We start from the raw sequence: 6,739 nt of genomic DNA, 5'->3' as shown, positions 1-6,739 counted from the left end.
AAATCCAGTAACAGAACAGTCAAGATCAAACAGCAGAACAGTCCAGCTCCAGTAACAGTACAGTCCAGATCCAGTAACAGAACAGTCCAGACCCTGCAACAGGACAGTCCAGATCCAGTAACAGAACAGTCCAAATCCAGTAACAGAACAGTCCAGATCCAGTAACAGTACAGTCCAGATCCAAATCAGAACAGTCCAGATCCAGCAACAGGACAGTCCAGATCCAGCAACAGGACAGTCTAGATCCAGCAACAGAACCGTCCACATCCAACAACAGAACAGTCCAGATCCAACGTGCCATCCGCCGTTGCCAGCTGAAACTCTACAGTGCAAAGAGGAAGCCATTTCTAAGCAAGCTCCACAAGCTCAGACGTTTGCACTGGGCCAGGGGTCATTTAAAATGGAGTGTGGCAAAATGGAAGACTGTTCTGTGGTCAGATGAGTCACGATTTGAAGTTCTTTATGGAACACTGGGACGCCATGTCATCCAGACCAGAGAGGACAAGGATAGCCCAAGTTGTTATCAACGCTCCGTTCAGAAGCCTGCATCACTGATGGTATGGGGTTGCATGAGCGCTTGTGGCATGGGCAGCTTGCATGTCTGGAAAGGCACCATTAATGCAGAGAACTATGTTCAGGTTCTAGAACAACATATGCTCCCATCTAGACGTCATCTCTTTCAGGGAAGACCCTGCATTTTTCAACACGATAATGCCAGACCACATTCTGCAGCAATCACAACATCATGGCTACGTGGGAGAAGGATCCGGGTACTGAAATGGCCAGCCTGCAGTCCAGATCTTTCACCTATAGAGAACATTTAGCGCATCATAAAGAGGAAGGTGCGACAAAGAAGGCCCAAGACGATTGAACAGTTAGAGGCCTGTATTAGACATGAATGGGAGAGCATTCCTATTTCTAAACTTGAGAAACTGGTCTCCTCTGTCCCCAGACGTCTGTTGAGTGTTGTAAGAAGAAGGGGGGATGCCACACAGTGGTAAAAATGGACTTGTCCCAACTTTTTTGGGGATTTGTTGACACCATGAAATTTGGAAACAACAGATTTTTCCCTTAAAATGATACATTCTCTCAGTTTTAACTTTTGATCTGTGATTTGTGTTCTATTCTGAATAAAATATTAGATGTTGGCACCTCCACATCATTGCTTTCAGTTTTTATTCACAATTTGTTTAGTGTCCCAACTTTTTTGGAATCCGGTATGTATTACACAAGCTGGGTGCCTGGCCCCTTTAACAGAACCGAGCGCACTGAACTACCGAACCAAACTTTTCAGTTGACCAACATTTCTAAAAATCAATTTTTTTTATTGCTCTTAAGTAATTTTCTAATTATCTGAGATACTGAATTTGGGGTTTTCATTAGTTGTCAGTTATAATCATCAACATTAAAATAAATAAACATTTGAAATAGATCAGTCAGTGTGTAATAAATGAATATCCAAGTTTCACTTTTTAAATGGAATTACTGAAATAAATCAACTTTTTCATGATCTTCTAATTTTATTACCAGCACCTGTATTATCTGCACAATCCCAACAGTTCAGGCTTTAAAGTTCGTTGTTTGTTTGTTTACAAGGTGAAATGAGTACAGAAACAAAGTTGAGTGGTTTCTTCTGGGTCCGTGTTCAAAGCACTGTTTGCTGGAGTCTTAGCTTGGTCTGGTTGTTCGTGCAGCTGCAAACAGCAGGACCTGAACCCTGGTAGGACATTTTAGTAAACTTTATGTTTAAACAAAAACAACGTTTGCGCTGATCAACTGAATACAAATAACTTACAAAAAAAACCTGTGGTACTGATACTTCCTGTGCTGGACCGGAAGGTTTCTACAGTAAAGGCAACAGAAAGAAGTTGAGGTGTGAATTTTATGGGGTTTTGTGTTTTATATTGAAAACTGGAAATTCATGGCCCCATCGCAACAGTTCTTGTGAGCAGCTTCACCATCCTCCCTCACAGTGCTGTATGGATGAGGGGAGACAGAGTGCCTGCTCGGTTACGAAAAAAATAAATAAAAAAATCTGCCGGCAGCAAAGGGCCCCCTCTGTGGCAGCACGTGCCCAGGTTGCCCGTATGGTTGATCCGGCCTTGGGTGCTGGTAATAAAATTACAATATCATGAAAAAGTTGATTTATTTCAGTAATTCCATTCAGAAAGTGAAACTTGTGTATTATATTCATTCATTACACACAGACTGATATATTTCAAATGTTTATTTTAATGTTGATGATTATAACTGACAATGAAAACCTTAAATTCAGTATCTCAGAAAATTAGAATATTGTGAAAAGGTTCAATATTGAAGACACCTGGTGTCACACTCTAATCAGATAATTAACTCAAAACACCTGCAAAGACCTTTAAATGGTCTCAGTCTAGTTCTGTAGCTACACAATCATGGAGAAGACTGCTGACTGGACAGTTGTCCAAAAGATGACAATTGACACCTTGTACAAGGAGGACAAAACACAGAAGGTCATTGCTAAAGAGGCTGGCTGTTCACAGAGCTCTGTGTCCAAGTACATTAACAGAGAGGTGAAGGGAAGGAAACAATGTGGTAGAAAAAAAGTGTACAAGCAATAGAGATAACTGCACCCTGGAGAGGATGGTGAAACAAAACCCATTCCAAAATGTGGGGGAGATTCACAAAGAGTGGACTGCAGCTGGAGTTAGTGCTTCAAGAACCACCACGCACAGACGTATGCAAGACATGGGTTTTGGCTGTCACATTCTTTGTGTCAAGCCACTCTTAAACAAGAGACAGCGTCAGAAGTGTCTCGCCTGGGACTACTGCTGAGTGGTCCAAAGTTATTTTCTCTGATGAAATTACATTTTGCAGTTCCTTTGGAAATCAAGGTCCCAGAGTCTGGAGGAAAAGGAGAGACACAGAATCCATGTTGCTTGAGGTTCAGTGTCAAGTTTCCACAGTCACTGATGGTTTGGAGCCATGTCTGCTGGTGATGGTCCACTGTGTTTTCTGAGGTCCAAGGTCAACACAGCATCTACCAGGAAGTTTTAGAGACTTCCTGCTGTTGACCAACTTTATGGAGATGCAGATTTCATTTTCCAACAGGACTTGGCACCTGCACACATTGCCAAAGATACCAGTACCTGGTTTAAGGACATTGGTATCCCTGTTCTTAATTGGCCAGCAAACTCTCCTGAACTTAAACCCATAGAAAATCCATTGTGAAGAGTAAGATGTGATACACCAGATCCAACAATTCAGAAGAGCTGAAGGCCACTATCAGAACAACCTGGGCTCATAACACCTGAGCAGAGAGACACACTGATCCACTCCATGTCACGACGCATTGATCCAGGCAAAAGGAGCAACAACTAAGTATTGATGCTGTACATGCTCATACTTTTCATGCTCGTACTTTTCATGTTCGTACTTTTCATGTTCGTACTTTTCATGCTCGTACTTTTCATGTTCGTACTTTTCAAGTTCGTACTTTTCATGCTCGTACTTTTCATGCTCGTACTTTTCATGTTTATACTTTTCGTGTTCATACTTTTCATGTTCGTACTTTTCGTGTTTGTACTTTTCATGTTCGTACTTTTCATGTTTATACTTTTCAAGCTCGTACTTTTCATGCTCGTACTTTTCGTGTTCGTACTTTTCATGTTTGTACTTTTCATGCTCGTACTTTTCATGTTTATACTTTTCATGCTCGTAATTTTCATGTTCGTACTTTTCAAGATTTTACTTTTCATGTTTATACTTTTCGTGTTCGTACTTTTCATGTTTAAACTTTTCATGTTCGTACTTTTCATGTTTATACTTTTCATGCTCGTACTTTTCGTGTTCGTACTTTTCGTGTTTAAACTTTATGCTCGTACTTTTCATGCTCGTACTTTTCATGTTCGTATTTTTCAGTTGACCAACATTTCTAAAAATCATTTTAAAATTGGTCTTAAATAATATTCTAATTTTCTGAGATACTGAATTTTGGAGTTTTCATTAGTTGTCAGTTATAATCATCAACACTAAAATAAACATTTGAAATATATCAGTCTGTGTGTAATGAATGAATATAATCTACAAGTTTCACGTTGTGAATGGAATTACTGAAATAAATCAACTCTTTCATGATATTCTAACTTTATGAGCAGCACCTGTACATGCAGCTTATCCTTCATAAAACATATTGATGCCTGACCAGAATGTGACAATAGATGACATCTATTGATGACAAATCAGTTTTACAGATTATTTCAAGTCTTCTCTGTATTTGATTTATGGTGAGAAAGCAGAAAGCAGCTATTCTGACCTCAACTCTCTCTTTCATAAAAATGGCCACCTGTTGCAAATTAATTGACTACTGCAAATGTAGGAAATAAAAATGAACTAAAGACGCAGGGAACGTTTCTAAAGGTGATGTAGTGGGTGTTGACTGAAAAACAACATGGTCAAACACTGATGATGTGAACACACTTCAATCTGGAACATCAGTAAGAACAATTTATTTATTACTAAAGTAAATTAAGGCATGAGAGCTGACAAATCATGTAAAAACAAACCCAGAGACCCACACATTTTATACAAGTTTATGTACACCTTTACACTTCATTAAAAAAAAGAGCCGTCTAAAGAAGTGGGACAGTGGTCAGAACGAGGACTGTGTCTCCAACAAGTGGCTCTGATCCTTTTCATTTGGTTTGTTATTGCCGTCCTTCAGTCTCTGCTATAATCCAGTGTTTGTGGAACACCTGTACCGTTGGTGTGCTGCTGTAGAAAAATACTACTGGAACAAACCTGCTGCACCTCACGGCCCGACTCGGGTCAGGCCTTCATGTGAGCGGAGGCAGCGCGGCTTCAACATCTACAGCCCAACACAAGGAAATAATCTGAAGATGAACAGAGGAAGTTGCTCCCTCTTTAGGGCCAGGGTCATACAACTCGCCGTCAGCTGGAATATAAAAACATTTCAGTCGTCTTCATTCTTTAAACGTACATTTCTGCTCGAAAACATCATAAATTTATTTATTTATACACTGTATATATGTAGATTTATATACACACGCTTTAGTGAAACGATCTGATTTTGGTTTTCTGTCGCACCAACGTCCTTCTGCTGCGTGGCTGAGCAGCCTCAAAGACAGCCGGACCGGCTACACATCTGTCGCCATGGCAACCCTTTGTGCATGCATTTTGGTGTGCATCTGTGGGGCTCTCGGCAGATGGCAGGCACTCATTATTGTCCCTTTTCTCATAATTCTTACACACGCACACACACACACAGAAGAATCAACTAAACAAAGGCACTCCAGGAAGGACTACAGTGTGTGTGTGTGTATTTGTGTGTGTGTGTGTGCAATCCAGAAGCTTCAGACTCCTGAGGAGGGGGAGGAAGAGGACAGCACCATCTGCTCCGCCTCTTCAACCTAACAGGAAGTAAACCTTTGACTGAGTCTGTCTATTTAACACTTCGGTTTCCACGGCAACCAGCACATCATCATGAAATCTGTCAATCATGCAGGAGGTGCAGCGGGACAGGCGGGTGTAAAAAAGTTGGGGCTGAAAACTAACAGACAACATCACAGGTGAACACATTCAGGTGAGAGACAGATCCCAAAAGGCCGAGAGTTCCTCCACAGCTCCCGGTCTCTGCTGCACCGTGACCACAGCAGGAGTCATCTTTTATTGGTTGCTTTTCAGAGCGATGGTCGATTTAAGGCAGTGTCGGTTTCTAGTGGTTACTTGACGCAGAGGAGACCGCCCACATTGGCCACAAACTCCTCCAGGCTCTTAAGGAAGGCTAGTTTCTGCTTGCGGTCCATGGTGGGCGGAGTGCTGCTGGCCATCAGCTTGTTGAAGGCGTCGGCCAGCCGCTGGTAGATGATGGCGTCTCTCTGAGAGGACAGCAGCGTCTCCACCAGCTCCATGTACTCCACCTAAGGAAAGGACACACTTTTAGGAGACTTTCAAGTAGGACTGGACGATATGGCCAAAACTTTTAGAGCAATGCATTTCTTAATTTCAGTCGATAATATACAGTAGTCCCTCACTACTTCATGGCTCGTTTGTCACAGATTCAATCTATTGCGGATTTTAAAAATAAGGTTGGACAAGACACATGAGCCACACCATTGCTATGGATTTTTATTTACAATTAATTATTTTAAATTATTTAGCACCTGCAGCCCAAACAGCAGGACAAACTACCGGCTGCAGCTGATCTGCTGATCAGCGTGCAGAGCACAGAAGTGGGCGTGGCAGAAAGTGCTTGCAGGTGACAGAGCAGCTGAGGCAGAGAGAGATGAAATCATGACATTCTGTGCTTTTTACAGTTTAGAAACATTATTGCAAGAGTGTGGGAAGGGTTTAATACATCTTATATATATGTATGTATGTATGTATGTATGTATGTATATATATATATATATATATATATACACACATATATACATATATATACATATACATATATATATATACATATATACATATACACATATATATATATACACATATATATACATATATACATATATATACATATATATATATATACATATATATACATATAAACATATATATACATATAAGTACATATATACACATATAAACATATAAACATATATATACATATAAACATATATATATACACATATACATATATACATATATATATATACACATATACATATATACATATATATATACACATATATACATATATATACATACATATATATATATATATACATATATATAT

This window comes from Nematolebias whitei, chromosome 2, assembly GCF_014905685.2.
Source record: "Nematolebias whitei isolate Nwh7 chromosome 2, NemWhi1, whole genome shotgun sequence".
Taxonomy (NCBI): domain Eukaryota; kingdom Metazoa; phylum Chordata; class Actinopteri; order Cyprinodontiformes; family Rivulidae; genus Nematolebias; species Nematolebias whitei.
Note: the sequence above shows the minus strand (reverse complement) of the source record.